Source organism: Mchenga conophoros, linkage group LG5, assembly GCF_057382185.1.
Source record: "Mchenga conophoros isolate Kocher_MC1m ecotype Shallow Benthic linkage group LG5, M_conophoros_male_GT1.1, whole genome shotgun sequence".
NCBI classification, from domain to species: Eukaryota; Metazoa; Chordata; class Actinopteri; order Cichliformes; family Cichlidae; genus Mchenga; species Mchenga conophoros.
In genome coordinates this window covers 6,869,354-6,876,738 of record NC_140530.1, presented here as the reverse complement: position 1 = coordinate 6,876,738, position 7,385 = coordinate 6,869,354, and positions in this window count along the sequence as shown.

Here is a 7,385-nt window from a genome sequence, read left to right as displayed (position 1 = left end):
GATCGTTATTAGACTGAAATATGCACAGCAAATAGAGTCACGTGACAAAGGTTTCTCACGGGACTCTATGCAGTGCTGTGAGAAACTATGCACAGGCCGTGGTTCACACTAACTCCTGAGATATCTAAAAGTAGAATCCCAGCCAGAGCCTTTCACGTGGGGGGCTCTCGTCTGTCGAACCAGCTCCCAGTTTGGATTCAGGCGACAGCACACTTTCTGCTTTTAAGGTTAGGCTTAAAAGCTTCCGTCTTGATAAAGCAGTTAGAGCTGGATCAGGTGACCCTGAATCCTCCCTTTAGTTACTTGTAATAGGCTTACCACGATCCACTCTTTCTTCTTTACTCACTATGTGTTTATACACCACTCTGCATTTAATAATTAGTTATTATTAATCTCTGGCTCTCTTCCACAGCATGTCCTTTATCCTGTCTCTTTCCTTTCACCTCCACCACATCATGGCACATGGCTGCCCTCCCTGAGCCTGCTTCTGCTGGAGGTTTCTTCCTGTTAAAAGGGGGGTTTTCCTTCCCACTGTCACTAAGTGCTCATACGGGTTCATCTTGGTGGGTTTTTCTCTCCATTACTCTAAGGTCTTTACAATATAAAGATCCTTGAGGCAACAAAGTACTTATTGTGTGTATTACTTTATTAGATTCTCACATCCTTGTGGAGGACTTTTGGCCCACTTTTTTTTACAGCATTGCTTCAGTTCAATGAATTTGTGGGCATTAGTTTGTGCACAGCTCTCTTAAGGCCCCACCACAGCATTTCAGTCGAGTTGAGGTATCGAGTTTGACTGAACTATTCCAACACTTTGATTCTTTTCCTTTTCAGCCAAATCCTGTGCTTTTAAAGAGGTGCTCTCACCTCCTGATGATCAGTTTTGTGCATATGATTAGTGGAACTCAGCTACTACTTACCCTCCTATGAAAGCCGTACGAGTTTACTTAGTTTTTCACAGGACTGCATAGAGTTCTGAAAGCTTTCCGTTTCACATGACTATATAAGCAATTTACACTGCAAGATGGTAATCTGAAATTTACAAATTTACAATGCTGTCTCATAATACATTACATGAATGACTGAAAGCATTTGTACTGACTGATGGTTAAAGCATGTGTGATGCTAAACCTGTTTTCTTTTCTTTCCCCAGTCTTTTTGGGCTGAATCATCTCACTGACTTGTTTAGTCTACCCAAACCAGATTTGGTTTGGTAACCAAGAGATTTCTGGGTTAAAATATCTTGTTCATGCCAGATGTCAGAGGAGAATGACCAGACTGTTTCAAGCTGGAAAGCCACAATAACTCAAAAATAACCATTTGTTACATCCATCTCTGAAAACACAACACATCGAACCTTGAAGCAGTTGAGCTACAGCTGCAGAAGACCACATATACAAACTGATTTATGCCACACCTACCCGAGTATTGCTGGTGACTATCCCTTCATGACCATAGCATGCCCATCGTCTGATGGCTGCAGTTATGGCTGCTGGATAACATATGTCACAAAGCTCAAATCATCTCAGCCTGGTTACATGAACATGGAAATATGTTCACTACACTCAAGTGGCATCCACATTCACCAGATCTCAATCCAATAGAGATTAACAATTGAAGAAGCAGCCATCAAATCACACAGTATAATCAGTAGTTATCAAATATAGAGTAAACACCAGCAAACATGGTAGACATTTAAAACCTGTGATTGACACACAAATACATGTGTCAATCACATGTATTTGCACATATTGTAGGTAAGAATGTTTTATTAATATTCTGCATATCATGTGTCATATGCAAGCCTACCCTTTGAAAATTTTAGGACAGCCTGTATTTAGACTCTCCTTAAACGTTGGCTCGTGTTGCAGCTCTTTTGCTGCAGCTGTAAGCTAGCTAACTAGCTAACTACCACTGTAGGTATAAAAAGGGAGAACTCAAGTTGAAGTCATCATCATCATGAAGACACGAGTCAGTTAATTTGTATAAGTAAAGCCCAGCTATTAATTTACCATAAGGTAGTTGCCACTTTCCAAAAGATAGGGTGACCATATTTTGATTTCCAAAAAAGAGGACATTTGGCCCAGTCATGAAGAATTTTAATAATACTGTTTGTTTAAAGAAGATTTTAACATATTTAAAAGATGCCTTCTTTGTGCAGTTAATGAATGGTTAAATAAAAAATGTCATATAGTCTTGTACAAGTCAACAAGTGCAAAAAAAATAACTTAGAAACCTCTGGAATTAAATAATGTTACAGAAATAATCTGTACAAGAAAAATTATAGTGAGGTACCAGTGAGGTATTGTGCAATGGTTTCTGCTGTCTCATTTGGCATTTCTAACCTCAAATAATTTTGTTTGCACGCCACCATTCTTCCAGTCAAAGTATGATTGGGAATATTTTCCCTGTTCCATGGTTACCGAAGTCTGAGAAATGCCACAGTACTGGATTTCATTAAGAGCTTCAAGAGTGACTTTCACTGAATGTAGCACTATCACACCATTGACAATAGCTTCAGTCTTGGTGCGGGCACTGCTGAACTTTTTAGCTGTGTTAAAGTCTGGAAATGCTTTTTTTCCCTTCTTTTTTTAGCAACAACATCCAATCCATGGATCTGTAGCTACTGTGATGCTTCATAGTATGAAATGTCAGTGCACCTTCTGCTGCAGAGCAACAGCATCCTAGTTTTTCCCAGGTGTAACAAAGAACTCAGTCAACTTACTAGATGAATTTTCGCCTCGCACAGCCTTTTTATGTTTTTCTGTGTCCATGTAAGCAACAAGATCTCCGGCACCTTTGTTAGACACACAAAAGTCTGTGCCAGCTCTGCACACAGTGCACTACGCCTCCCATTTATTCCGACCGGGATGGTACGAGGGAAATTTCTTTCGCAGTTTGTCTGAATAGATGCACTTGCGCTTTGGCATGTTTTCGGCGCACCGCTCCGAAACAACACAGCAGTTCGGGGATGACGTTGCACATAGGAGTGTGCTCTTAAGTTTTTTAGATTGTCCCGATAGTCCAATAAGAATCAAAATGGGGTCAGGGTCGATCCATTTCATATTGATTTCTTTGCAAAGATAACATATTTTGATTGTCTAGGATAAGGTTTGGGGTCGTCACCTACAACAACTTAGACCTCAGCGGATTACCTGTGGAAAGTTTGGTTTTATGAAGGTTGTTAGGAATTAGCTGTGTAGTAGGCTTCTTGTAAAAATGGATCCAGAATGCATTGTTTGTTTTATTTACTTTTATTAACACAATTTTATCCCTTCTCGAGTGTGAAACATGCGTTAAATCATTAAACTAAAACACGTCAGTAAAACACTTTCCTTTAAAACACACTGGCCTTGATGTGATTCTCATTTAAAATCTCACTAAAATTAAATTGTTCTCCCTCTGCTCTGTGCATTATAAATATAGTGACAGTGTGTACTCAACAAACCTGTCTAGTTCAGTTGAGACAGTTAGTGAATGTCAACCAAGTAAAACACCTTTTAAAACAATCAGACCACTTGTAGATCATTCAAAACACAATGTGAGCTGAGATAAAACAGACTCTGTGTTAAGTGCTGCCATGGCTGCAAGTAATCTTAATTTCACAGTTAAAGGTTTCTCTGTATTGTTGCTTGTGTAATGGCAGGAGAATCCAGTGTCTTTGGGCTTTTCCCCACAGGCAAAGAAGCTCGCAGAGCCAAAGGAGATACCTTTGACATGATTAGCTGACAGCAAAGTTCATAGGAATGAATAATTGACATTGTTTGGAGCCGTTCTTTCAACCACTATGACATTTGCAGCCTGACGTGTTGGTGCACAAATGCTGCTAAATGAGTTACTTAACTTCCATTTGCAGAAACAGGAAGGAGGATTCATCTCTATTCTCTGCTGCTGTTGTTTGTCAGTCCCACATGCTGACGCCAACGGGCTGAATGGCTGTGTGCGTCCAAACATGTGGACCAATGTAAAAGCAATATCTTCTAAGAGTAAGGAGTGGTGTTCATTCACCCCAGTGACAATCTTGGAGCACACTTTTACTGCAAGCTGCTGGGGCTTGTCCTACAGAAAAATCTACTTAGCTTCTAAATCTTAGAAAGACTGATGGTGTTAGTAGCTCTGACGATTGCACAGAGCATCCAACAGATTGTCTGTGACTCCAGGTGTTTGTGTTTTTCGCTCCGCCAAGGGGGTTATGGTTTTGGAAGCATTGTAACACGATAACTAAAAAAGTTTTGAATAAATTCTGATCAGACTTTTTAGGGGTGTAGAGTGGGATCATGTTAACAGTCCATTAAATTTGCCTTACACCCACAGATGTCTTCAAGGTCAACCAAATGACTTATTGGTCAAAGATGAACAAAAAGCCTTAGAACTTTGGAAACTATGATTTTTACAAATGTGGTGTTTAATGCCAACATATAAAAATGACCATTTAAAGATTTAAAATATGTCATATTTGACCCCTGACCGCTCTTTTACATTTCACTTCTGCCTTTCTTTCAACTTGACTCCAAAAATGTGTTTACATCTTTAAAGAAAGTATTGTCAAGAGAAAGATAATCAGCTGCTTAATTCATTACAAATATACTGTTGTGAAATATTATATAATAGGCTCAAGTTATTCATGTCCAGTTATTTATAAGTCAGTACCTATTATAGTGAGCTACCTTGATGGAGGTTTCTTGTTTTTGTTTTTTGTTCGTTTCTTTTGTGCCGTGTCCAAACCCTATTATTAGAACTACAGCTCTCTATCAGCTCCAAAGCATAAAGACATGATGTTCATGCCCAAAAAATCGTTATCCATCTGAGGTGTAAGTCATCATCAATGACGATGCAAGTCCTAAACCTAAAAATTGAAGTCAAAACTTCAATAATTCAGCCCCTTCATTAATTAACCTGTTAGCACATAAAGTAAATGACAGCTAGCCTCCAGCCACAGGCACAATTTCACTGTTACAGTTGTTTCACAGCACCTAGCCTCATGAAGCATCCTGGGCCTTTTCATAGCTGTTGGGATTTCAGTTCTATTAAAAGTGTCAAAATATTATTCTTGTCAACATTTCCCTGTTTCCCTGACCACAAAGGTAAACAGACCCGGCACGGGTCTCTATCAACGATTCAAACACTCTGGGCTTATTAGCACTTAAAACTCTATGAGCAACAAAAGATTGAGAAGAACCATGTAAAAGTCAGCTTTAAGTTCAAAGGCAGGACGTTTTTCAGCATTAGTTAATCGGTCTTCTGGCACACTTCTCCCACGTAGTGATTCATGACCCCCGCTTGCCTCTTCCCCGTCGTTAGGTGACGGGTCATCCATCGTTTCTGGAAGGACGCCACAATGTCAATAAAAGCCAGTGTCCACGCAGACTGTAATTCGTTCAGGATAATGTCTGTTTTCCTCATAAACGCTTGTACTTTGAAGTTACATGAAGCCCGAGGGCCATGCTTCATATTGCCAGAATGAGGAGCTGTGTAGGGATAAAGCCAATCTCTCCCCTTCTATGTGATGCCTGCAAGGGCTTTATTTCATCTCAGAGAGCTATTTTATCTTGCTTCCTGTTTTTATCTCCTCATGAAACTGACACCTGCTCACACACGTACACACACACACACACAGAAACACACACGCAGGCACACAATGACACACATTGGCAGCAGATCCCAATGAAGTGCCTAAATATGGTGAACAAAAGGTCTGCAGGGGAGTGAAAGGAGAAGCGGAACAAAAAACAAATAAGTAATGAAATTATAACAATACAGAGAGAAGGGGAGATAGAGAGACAGAGAAAGAGAGGGAGAGAGGGTAGGGTTGCCACAATGGCAAGGAACAATCGCGCTGCGTCAATGGAAAAAGAGAGGTGGTGGGGGGGAGAGGGCTATCTGGACAATAGAGCCGGTGACAGGAGCACAATGGCTGCAGTGTTTTCAATTAGACATTATCTCATAGACAGAGTGGCAGGTCTCATTGTGTGAGGGGGCTATTTCAGGGCTGCCTTTGTGTGGGGTAGTGCCATAGCCCCCCCCCCCCCCCCCCCCCCCCGCACCACCACCACCATCCCTTCCACCTCTCCTCGATCCTCAACTCCCTGAATCACCCACCCACCTACCCACCACAGCCATTGCGCACCCTCGCCCCTGCAGAGGCCTTGTTATCTTGTGCAAGGCTGTGCGTGCGTGTGCTCGTGTATGTGCCCGTGGACAGAGAGCAGGCCTTTTATGCTGCTTGTTATTTGCTTTCCATCAGTGGAGGGCAAAGTGTAACCTGCTATGCAGAGGATGGGAACGACAGAAGGGACGACAAGGAGAAAAAAAGGAGATGCAGGAGGGCGATGGGTGTCCGAGTATCTGACCCCATCACGGCTGACCTGGGACGTTCAGCCAGCGCCGATTCCGAAGCGTCCCCGCCGTCCTCTGGAGGCTTTCTGTAGAACATTGTGCATGTTGCTATCGGCTCAATCGGGTCATTGTGGCCTGCGTATCTCTATAGGGTAATGTTTGCGAAGAGCAGCTCTCGCCTTCGACACGCTTCCACAGCGTTGTTTTGCTGCATTCAGCGGATGAGGGGTCGGAAAACAGGGTGTTGCGGTGTGCTCGCTTCTCAGAAATAATGCAGACTTTGCTTATCGGATGGGAGCATCTGTAACACGTTGACACGCTCACAAAAAAACCAAAAAAAACCCAACGCTTGTCTCGAGTCCCATTCAGCCGCCCCGTGCGGTTTGCTGTGTGTGTTGGTATGAGTGTGTGCTGTTTGTCGCTTTCTTGGAGGGTGGTGTAGAGGCCGTGCTCGCTCTAAATGCACACATAAGCAGATCTGCACTATCGCTGTGATATTGTGTCAGCTAAGCAGAATAATCTTATGAGGTTTTTCCACTGTTGGTGTTTATCTCAGAGGGTTGTCAGTCAGGGGCCACCCCTCCCTCCTTCTGGTGTGCATGGTGCAGTCCGTATTTAGGGTGGATGTCACGGGTCACATTATTGCAGGAAACTACACTTGCAACGAACAGGTAAAGGGTTGACGCTCACAATGAAAAGCCTGGCGTTTTTCAGGAGCTGTAAACTGTTTTAAAAAGTTGAACTGTGCTCAGCGTTCTTATGAAAGCTAACGTTTATCATGAAGTTGTGTAAGAAGACAATCATAAGAGGGCCATCGCTCGTGTTGGACACAGAAACAAAGTCAGTGTTCTCAGGTTAACGCCGCCATTAGCCTGTTAGCTTCACTGGAATTCCAACATGTGCACAGATTCCTGAAATATGTGTATTTGTGGAATTCCGATTGGTTTATAGTTTTAACTACGTTTCTAATGAGTTTTTATTTTACTTTTTTAAATTTTAGTTTAGTTTCAGTTAGTTTCCAGAGCCGGTTTGGCCATTTCAGTTTAGTT